General features: G+C 33.7%; 1 long non-coding RNA gene across 1 annotated transcript in view; it reads right to left on the bottom strand.

Moving 5' to 3' along the window:
* Nucleotides 1-4,906: 4,906 nt before the first annotated feature.
* Nucleotides 4,907-11,326, bottom strand: part of LOC127728549 (uncharacterized) — a 113,554-nt gene continuing 107,134 nt past the window's right edge. The window contains exon 3 of the long non-coding RNA XR_007994160.1: nt 4,907-6,092. This is a non-coding gene — a long non-coding RNA (uncharacterized LOC127728549). The remainder of the gene's footprint in view (nt 6,093-11,326) is intronic.

The following is an 11,326-nucleotide window of genomic DNA, read 5'->3' as shown; positions in this document are numbered from 1 at the left end:
AATTGAAAAAAAATAAACATTTTTTTTTTAATTTATTAAATGCAATCGATTTCCCGTTCCGGATTTAAAAAGAAATCAAGCCAGTGATGGCTATATCATGACTGTAAACACAAAGACAATGGCTTAAACCATTGGTTTTCAATGTTAATTCTGTTTGGGAAAGAAAGAGTGCGTTATTTAAATATATCTTTGTGGGCATTAATTTGATGATAGACTAAAAGATAAAAATACAGATAAGCTTGCTATATTTCAATATAATTGGTAAGTTGTGAATTAAGGATTGGCATTCGATTTCACTGCTTAAAGTAAAATGTCAGTGTATGATCTAGGGAAATTTCCGGGTATCCTCTCATTTCATCTCTTGCTTGTTATCCAAGAAAATCATCATTAAAACAAAATAAAAAAAATCCGGGTTTTTTTAATATAAGATTAAAAATTGTCCAGGAGAAATATTTTGGCTTTTTGTTTACATTTTACACCAATATAAAAGTGTCCGTTATAATCCACAGCCAGAGATTTTGGTTGGTCTATTCCCACCTTTCGAGTGTCTAAATACAACATTAAGTTTCCTTTACTATTAAGTATATGTAGGAAATAATTATAACTCTCAGCTATCACAAAACTATCCGACTGTGAGGTTACTATGTCCATTGGTCTGAAAAGGCAATGTTCAGTATTTATTTCTTGATTTCCAGCATAGATATTAACAATTTTTCCTCCTTCATCCAGCACGATGATTCGCCCCACTAAATCTTCAGAGATAACGTCTATAACAGCAATATTACTGTCACTACTGGTAGTTACACGGACAGGTACATTAAATAACGGTTTGTTTTTGCTGTCAACTTCAAATAGTTTTCTCCAACGCCCTGTTTGGTCCATTACGATAAGTTGCCTTGGTCCTTGAATTGGAAACCAATCACCTTTCTCGGCTGCCCCTACTATAACCTTTTCGTCACGAGTTACGTGAACGGCAAGTGTAGCTAATGGGGAGACACTGAAGTTTGAATTCTGTACTTTTTGTTTATCAGGCTGTATGTACACGAGGTTTGACGAGCCAAGAATTGAAGCAAGAATTTCCCCATTCGAAAAAGAAGACATATCTATCATGTCGAGTTTTACCTTCGACATGACTTTGAGAGTATTACCGTCAGGGATTGCCTTTTGTACTTGTCTTGAATCATCGTTATAAACCCAGAATGATCCGTCAGGACAAGAAACAAGATCATTGACAGCTTCAGTGTCAATTGTAAATTGAGTGACGACCTGTAATTTTATGTCTTGTGAAAGACTACTTTCCAGCCTACCATGCGCATGAACAGTGTTAGATAAGTCTCCCGGACAGAACTTTAGCACATGTTGAAATGAAGTCTTCACATTGACTTCAACGTATGGCTCGAATGCATCTGAGAAAGAGAACACCTCCTGAGCATTACGTGTTTCCGTTAAACGCACTAGTTCATCCCGTTTTTCTTTTAACGTCCTTTCTTTTCTCTTCGCCTCCCTTTCTTCCTTGGCAACTAGTTCTGTAAAAGTTCTGAGACTCTGATCAAGTTCAGCTACAATTTGATTTGTTCGTTGTTTGACCTGTTCAACTAATACTCTGTCAAAGTTTAAAACGTCTTGTTTAACCTTCTCGTAGGTAGAGTGCTCATATGTCTTCCTTTCGTCTAGCTTTTTCGTCGTTGTATGTAGGATTTTGATTTTCTTTTCGATTGTTTTCTGTTCATTTTGAATGCTTTCAATGCGATTTTTATATCCTTCGCTAATTTCTAACAAGTCGTGTTTCTTGTGGGTTTTAGCAACACAAGTTGCGCACACAAGCTTATCACAAGAATTGCAAAAAAGACAGGAATTTTGTCCAGAATGTTTACTACATTTAAGCTTGTTTAAGTCCAGTTTATGCGGTTCAGTCCCAGTCGATTTTGGTTTTCGGCCAACATCCTTAATATCTACAACGGTATGATCCTGAGCTGATGGCCATTTTGGATGGACTACATCTCGGCATCTTTGACACATGAAGCGTCCACACTCAATGCACTTCCATTTCAGTTTACGATCATTTTCACATATTTCACAAATCAGTGCCGCCTGAATTTCCATTTCTTGCTACTGATTACGCAGACGACATATTGTTATTATTGATTAAATTTTGTTGAAGGAAATATGAGATTTAAATATCTGTGTAGACATGCAAATATATTAAATACACAGACTTGCTTTTTTATCAGCGAAACCTGCCATGGCTAGTTCTTCTAATTTCTTTTTTTAAAATGAGTGCTAGTATAAAATTACTGTCTCTGGAGATTTTCCAGAAAAGTGCCTGGAAGAATATTGCATTGAAATTAAAGTAGCTTGTTGACTAATTGCTAAAGAGTTCGATAAACATTTTAATTATTTGTTTGGACTACATTTGATAAATGAGAACACTGAACGTTTGATTAGTTTTGTATTTAAAAGATCGTATCGATTGGTAAAACATTCAATTTTAACCACCCGTTAGAAAAATATAAATAAGGTGCGTGTCAATTGTTTATTTTTCCCATTTGCTAAAATATGATCGCAAATCGCAAGTTCTCGACCACATGTTTCAACCTAGGACTTAATATATAATTATAAGTGCAGTTACTATTCCATATAAGATGTACTTATAAAAAACTTTGTCTTTGAAACGAGAAATTCTTTACAAAATACTTCCTTTATGTAACAAAAGTCGGTGAGTAACTCACCGAAAGCCTAAATTTTATTAATTTGGTTCTAGAGGGCATTTTTCTTTACATATTTTAAAATTTCTGAACGGTCTAAGTGCTTAGTCCCCCGCTTGCGAAAATATTGTCAATCAACTGGTACCAATGATTTCACATATTACATGACAGATTGTTGTTAATCTTACGTCCAGTGTTTAATATTTCACGCATATTCTGGACGAGGACACAATTATGTGATACCGTAACAAAAAATCGCATTGAAGGGCAACAAATACTTGTAGATCTTATTTTGATGATAAGCTTTGCTTTTTATAGTTTCTCTCTATCCACTCTACTATTGACAATAATGCAAAAAAAAAGGTTAAATCATCACTAGGGGGAAATAACTCCTATTATGAGTTGGTGGTCATTGTCTGGCATATTATTTTATTTGTAAATCTTATTGTACTGAACAATTTTGCTTCTAATTTTTCCTTTCTGTGTACTATAATTTCTGCAACATAAGCAAAAGTGGTAAAAATCATATTTCAAGGGCAATTAGGAGTCAATTGACGATTTCAACCATGTGTAAAACTTGTGCTGAACATTTTGCTTATATTCTTGCTCTCTATCTATGGTATCTGCTAAAATTCATAACATGGGGGAAATGATCATTCAGGGGCAATAACTCCTATAAGAAGTCTGTTGGCTTACTTTGTCAATTACACTTTCTCTTTATCTATTCTGGTTTCTGCAAAATATGCAAGAATGGATAAAAATATCTTTCAATGACAACAATTCCTATTAGGGGACAATTGACGATTTTGTCCGTGTTTGACTTAATTTGCTGAACATTTTTGCTATTTACAGCTTCTCTCGCTATCAAGGTTTATGTAAACATGGATAAACATCATCTTTCAAAGATAATAACTCCTATATGGGTTCAGTTGGCGATTTCGCCCACGTCGCCTTACTTGTAGATCTTATTTTGCTAACTGACGTTTTTGCTTTTTAAAATTTCTTTCAATCTATTATAGATTCTGCAAAAAAAACGTCTTTCAAAGGCGCTACTACATATAATTTCGATTTCGTCCATATTGACTTATTTGTGGATCTAATTTTGCTCAAGATAGTTAATACTAAAAGATTCTCACTTTTATAGTGTCCGCAAAAAATGCCAAATAAGTGTAAAAATCATCTTTCAAAGGCAACAAGTCCAATACAGGGGCACAGGGGCTATTGACGATTTCTGCAAAGGTTTATTTGTAGATCATATTGTTCTGGTCATTTTAACTGTTTAAAATTTCTTTTTATCTATAGTTTTCAAGATAATAACCAAAAAACTTTTTTAAATTGTCAGTTTTGCTCCATCTGCTTTAGTTTTAGAGATATAAATTATGCATTATGTTCTATTTTTAGCAACAATAGCCATGTTTGTTGATTGATTAAATCCCAGGACTAGATTCCCTTAGGAATAATCAGGTGAAGTTTGGTAACGTTTGGCTAAGAATTTTCAGAGAATAAGATTTTTGATAAAAGATTATGACAACGGACAGGCACCAAGTGATGTGCATTGCTCATATAGAAGGTTTTTGTTTTGAAAAAGTTCATGATGTGCAGAGTGATAAGAAAAGCTCCCACTCTGCATTTTTAGGTATTTCACATCCAGCCTTCAAAGCTTATGCCACAAGCAAAGTAAATATGTTTAAAAGAAGGAATAGCGTCTTCATTTTTTTCTTTTCTTTCCCTATGCTAAGAGCTTTTCTGATACAGTCTTGTTTTCATGTAGTAAAATTTATTTTTGCCACTCCTTTGGTGACCTCGTTCTTTCCTCAAGTGCTGATGGAAAGGCACTGGCCATTTATCTTATGTGGGGGAATGTTTTTTTTTTCTTGGGACAAACAATATTTTCTGACAAACAAAAAAGAAACTATTTTTTTTTCAAAAACATACAGGACGAACAAAAATGTTTTTTTTTGGAAAACACACTGTATTTATTGTTTTCCTTAATTTTCAATGAAAGAAAACCTATGCCACTTATTTTTTTCTATCCCATCCCTCTAGTTTGTGCCATTTCAATAATACTTTGTAACTATAGAAGAAAAGAAGAAGAAGAATATTTTATTTCCAATTATGGGCCCCAAAGGGCAAAAACATTACAAAATCAATAATTTTCATAATACAATACAAACAATGAGATAATTGATTGATTGATTGGTTGGTGTGTAACACCACTTTCAACACTCATGATTGTGCTATTTCGTGGCGGTCAGTTTTTATTGGCGGAGGAAGCCAGGGTGCCCAGAGAGAACCACCGACCTTCGGTAGGAAAACTGACAATCGACTATATAAACTACAGAAGCTTTGATTATCTAGAAACATTATATATAATGTGAATCTTTAAACTAAGCAAATTAGATCAAGGTCAGGTGACTCCTTAGAGGCATGCATGTTTATTCAATCATTCTATAAGCCAAAGTTACTTGTTCTTGTAATACTAAGAAACTTATAAAAAAAAATTGGACAAACATTTGAGATTCAGTAAAAATAATACAAAGGTTTAGTGTCAAACTTGAGGTCCATAGCCACAAGCAAAACTGATAAATTTTTGTAATACCTTTATAATTGCGAAAATCGCAACAGAACATTAAAGTTTCAAACAAAAACAAAAATAAAAGAACAGAGCTCCAATGTGCCCCGCATTGCACATTTTCTATGAGAGAAATGAAGGTTTGAGAGTAAATGCAAAGCAATTTTTCATTTAATTAATATTTCGAAGGGGCATAACGCTTTAAATAAAATGCTCCGCTAGACACAGCTGGATACGATCGCAGAGGTCGAACCCTGAACAGTTGGGGCAAGTAATGGTTAGATTCAGCATATCCAAGTACACCAAGAATTTAATTTATTTATTTATTAATGGACCATAATATCTTACTACACCAAGAATTTAATTTATTTATTTGTTGATGGACAATATTAGCTAAGTTTTTAAAGGGGTTTGCTTATAATCAAAAGGTGCCACGCAATATCTGGTGGAGGACCCGGGCAGAATGTCATGGAACTTCCACTATTAGTATTTTCCATTTTATTGCCTAGGGATCACAGTACCGATTGAATGTCAGTAAACTGTTGATTTAATTGAACTGTTGCTTCGTCCTCTACAGTAATGGAAACGTCCACATTATATAAAAATCACGGTTTTTATCCAACGCAATCATAGGTTTGAACGTTGTTTTCAATTTAAACTTGTTTGTATATATATATAAATATATATAATTTATACAGCATAATAAACAAACCTACCATGAAGTTCTTAAAACAATTGTGATTAAATATTTGACACAGCATAGGTTTCTGACACAGAATGAATGTGGTCTAAGAACTTAAATTTTTTTAATTTACCTATTATGGTCCAATATCCAAAATCTAAATACATACATGGTTAGATTCAGCATTTCAAAGAACCCAAGGAATTCAATTTTTGTTAAAATCAAACTAAGTTTAATTTTGGACCCTTTGGACCTTAATGTAGACCAATTTGAAAACGGGATCAAACATTAAGAATCTAAATACACGGTTAAATTCAGCATATCAAAGAACCCCAATATTTCAATTTTTGATGAAATCAAGCATATCATTATTATTTGTTTTTATATATAAATAAAAAATAACCAACTTAAAATGGAAAATTTTAAAGAAAAAAAAAAGGAAAAAAAATCTCCCCCCCCCACCAATGTTTTGAACCCCCTTATGATTCATCACCCCCAAACTCAATCCCAGCCTTCCCTTTATGGTATGGTACCTTGCAGTACAAATTCAGAGAGATCCATACACTTGAACACAAGTTATTGTCTGGAAACTGTAAAAATGTCGTTTTTTGGCCCCTTTTTGGCCCCAAATTCCTAAACGTTTAGGGCAATTACCCCCAAACTCAAACCCAGCTTTTCCTTTGTGATATGGAACCTTGTAGTACAATTTCATAAAGATCCATACACTTACACACAAGTTATTGTCATGAAACTAGAAAAAGGCTTGTTTTTTGTCCCTTTTTGGCCCCTAATTCCCAACATTTTGAGGCAATTACCCCCAAAATCAATCCCAGCATTCCCTTTGTGATATGGAACCTTGTGGTACAATGTCAGAGATATCCATACACTTACACACAAGTTATTGTCTGGAAGTTACAAAAATGCTTATTTTTGGCCCCTTATTCCTTAACTGTTGGTACCATAACCCCCAAAATCAATCCCCACCTTCCTTTTGTGGTACATGTATTGAACCTTATGGTAAAATTTCATAGAGATCCATTCACTTAAACTAAAGTTATTGTGCGAAAACCAATGTGTCTTCTGACGACGACGACGCCAGCGTCATACCAATATACGACTACAAAAATTTTTTGCAGTCGTATAAAAAACTGAGAAAAAAAAAACAATTTCGAAAATATCATTCATCATTTTAACAGTGTCTTTAAAAAATTTTAAAAAATGTAAAAAAAAACTAGAGGCTCTCAAGAGCCTGTGTCGCTCACCTGTATTTACTGATGCTTTGGAAATCATGTAAAATAAGGTTAAAATCATAATTAATAGTATTAGATATTAGATATTATAATGATATCTAAGATAATTACAAAAAACTGCAAAATTTTTGTAAAATTACTAATTCAGGGGCAGCAACCCAACAACGGGTCATCGGATTTGTCTGAAAATTTCAGGGCAGATAAATCTAAATCTGATGAACATTTTTGCTACCTGTCAGATTTGCTCTAAATGCTTTAGTTTCAGAGATATAAACCAAAAACTGCATTTTACCCCTATGTTCTATTTTTAACTAAGTTGGCCATGATGGTTGGAAGGCGGGGTCATCGGACAAATTTTTTAAACTAAATACCCTAATAATGATTATGGCCAAGTATGGTTAAATTTGTATCAGTAGTTTCAGAGAAGAAGATTTTTGTAAAAGATAACAAAAATTTACGAAAAATTGTCAAAAATTGACTATTAAGGGCAATAACTCCTAAAGGGGTCGACTGACAATTTTGGTCATGACTACTTATTTGTAGATCTTACTTTGCTGAACATTATTGCTGTTTACAGTTTATCTCTATCTATAATAATATTCAAGATAATAACCAACAAGAGTGCACACGCTGAAATGTCTCGCCTTCTTTACTAATCATTGATATTATGTTGATAGTCCTAAATATAAAGCTTTATTACAACTGTCACATAAACTTAACATTAACCAAGTAAACTAAACATTGACCAATGAACCATGAAAATGAGGTCAAGGTCAGATGAACCATGCTAGGCAGGCATGTACAGCTAACAATTCTTCCATACAACAAATACAGTTGACCTATTGCTTATAGTTTAAGAAAAACAGACCAAAACACAAAAACTTAACACTGAGCAATGAACCTTGAAAATGAGGTAAAGGTCAAATAAAACCTGCGTTACTGCCAAATAGTTCATAAAATATTTCCATACACCAAATACAGTTGAACTTTTGCATATAGTATTAGAAAAAAAGACCAAAACTCAAAAAACTTAACTTTGACCACTGAACCATGAAAATGAGGTCAAGGTCAGATGACACCTGGCCGCTGGACATGTACACCTTACAATCATTCCATACACCAAATATAGTAGACCTATGGCATGCAGTATAAGAAAAACAGACCAAAACACAAAAACTTAACTATAACCACTGAACCATGAAAATGAGGTCAAGGTCAGATGACACCTGCCAGTTGGACAAGTACACCTTACAGTCCTTCCATAAACCGAATATACTAGACCTATTGCTTATAGTATCTGAGATATGGACTTGACCACCAAAACTTAACCTTGTTCACTGATCCATGAAATGAGGTCGAGGTCAAGTGAAAACTGTCTGACGGGCATGAGGACCTTGCAAGGTACGCACATACCAAATATAGTTATCCTATTACTTATAATAAGAGAGAATCTAACATTACAAAAAATCTTAACTTTTTTTTTAAGTAGTCACTGAACCATGAAAATGAGGTCAAGGACATTGGACATGTGACTGACGGAAACTTCGTAACATGAGGCATTCATATACAAAGTATGAAGCATCCAGACCTTCCACCTTCTAAAATATAAAGCTTTTAAGAAGTTAGCTAACGCCGCCACCGCCGTAGCCGCCGCCAGATCACTATCCCTATGTCAAGCTTTCTGCGACAAAAGTCGCAGGCTCGACAAAAACTGCAAAATTTCCTTAAAATTACCAATTCAGGGGCAGCAACCCAACAACAGGTTGTCAGATTTGTCTGAAAATTTCAGGGCAGATAGATCTTGACCTGATAATAAGTTTTACCCTCTATCAGATTTACTCTAAATGCTTTGGTTTCAGAGATATAAGCCAAAATCTACATTTTACCCCTATGTTCTATTTTTAGCCATGGCGGCCATCTTGGTTGGTTGGCGGGGTCATCGGACACATTATTTTAAACTAGATACTTGAATGATGATTGTGTTTAAGTTTGGGTGCATTTGGCCCAGTGGTTTCAGAGAAGAAGATTTTTGTAAAAGTTTACGGACGACGGACGATGGACGACGGACGCCAAGTGATGAGAAAAGCTCACTTGACCCTTTGGGTCAGGTGAGCTAAAAATCAAAGAACCCCAGAATTCAATTTTTGATGAAATCAAACAAAAGTTCAATTAAGGACCCTTTGGAACACAATGTGGACCAATTTGATAAAAGAGCCCACAATCCAAAATCTCGCAATACATGGTTAGATTCAGCATTTCAAGGAACCAGATAAATTCAATTTTTGTGAATCAAACTAAGTTTAATTTTGGACCCTGATTTGGACCAACTTGAAAACTGGGCCCAAATATCTAATTTTTAAATACAGGTTTAGATTCAGCATTTGAAAGAACCCTATATATATTTAATTTCAATTGAAATGAAACACAATTTAATTTTATCCATATATTTTCTGTGCAAAGGGAAATAACTCAAACTGGATAAATAGATATGATTATAATCAATAAACCAGTGATGACCAAGTTCTATAAAATTAGATATGATGTAAATTTTCAAATCATAATCAATAATATAATAACAACAACCAGTGATGACTAAGTTCTCTAAAATTAGATATGATTTAACACTCAAACATTGTTAGAATCAGCTTATCAAAGAACCCTAGAATTCAATTGTTGATTAAACAAAAGTTTAATTTAGGACCTTTTGGACCTCCATGTGGTATTATCTAACAAATAATAAAAATAAATACAGGTTTAGATTCAGCATTTCAAAGAACCCTATATATATTCAATTTATGTTGAAATCAAACACCGTTTAATTTTGGACCCGGATTTGGACCAACTTGAAAACTGGGCCCAAAATCAGAAATCTAAATATATGTTTATTAATAGACAATACAATCTTAGTTTTTAAAGGAGTTCACCTTATCAAAAAATAAAAGTGACAACCCCAAAATTAAAACTTGATCTATATTTTGTGGTTATGAGCATTGTGTATAAGTTTAATAACATTTGGTTGAGGCTAACTTAAGTTAGAGAACAGAAACAAAAAAATCAGCAGTTTTTCCATTTGTAAAGGTGCATTACTCTAGAACGGTTAAAGTGACACCACCAAAATTCATACTTGATCTGTATTTTGTGGTAATAAGCATTGTGTATAAGTTTCATAACATTTGGTTGAGGCAATCTCAAGTTAGTGAACGGAAACCAACTTTGGGACATACGGACGTACAAACAGACAAGGGTAAAACTTAATACCCCTCAGCTACGGCCGGGGCATAAAAAAAAAAAGATAAAAAAATTTTAAAAAGTGCCAGTAAAAGGGGGCGTATGCCCTCTACGCCCCCCTCCCCCCACACACACTCTGGATACTTTGGACCTTAATGTGGACCAGTTTGAAAAACAGGCCCAAAATCAAAAATCTAAAACACTATTAGATTGGGCACATCAAAAAACACCAATAATTAAATTTTTTATGAAATCAAACAAAGTTTAATTTTGAACCCCAATTTAGACCAACGTTGAAAACCGGTCCCAACATCCAAAATAAAAAAAAACACTGTTGGATTGGGCATATCAAAGAACACCAATAATTAAATTTTTTTTTAAATCAAACAAAGTTGAATTTTGGACACTTTGGACCTTAATATGGATCAATTCAATAAACAGCTGTGCCATGAGCGCATGATACGCCCATCGTCTTGTGTGTGAGGTTTTTTGCAATAATCATAAATCGTTTCTGAGATACGGCGCAACATGTGAAAACCCCCCTTTTTTTATAAAAAAATCAATAACTCTAAAATAAAATTTTAAATCATCACCAAAAAGTATACAGATCTTTAGATTAATATAATTAAGAAGTGTGTAAGGTTTTAAGCAATAATCATAAATCGTTTTTGAGATACGGCACGACATGTGAAAACCCCCCCTTTTTTTACAAAAAACTCAATAACTCTAAAATAAATTTTGAATCATCACCAAAAAGTATACAGATCTTTAGATTAATATAACTAAGAAGTGTGTAAAGTTTTAAGCAATAATCATAAATCGTTTTTGAGATACGGCGCGACATGTGAAAAAAACACCCCCTGTTCGTTTTAGTTACAAAGTCCCGTAA

This window comes from Mytilus californianus, unplaced genomic scaffold, assembly GCF_021869535.1.
Source record: "Mytilus californianus isolate M0D057914Y unplaced genomic scaffold, xbMytCali1.0.p SCAF_2, whole genome shotgun sequence".
Taxonomy (NCBI): Eukaryota; Metazoa; Mollusca; class Bivalvia; order Mytilida; family Mytilidae; genus Mytilus; species Mytilus californianus.
The sequence above is the reverse complement of the archived record's forward strand: the minus strand, read 5'-3'. Positions and strand labels throughout refer to the sequence as shown.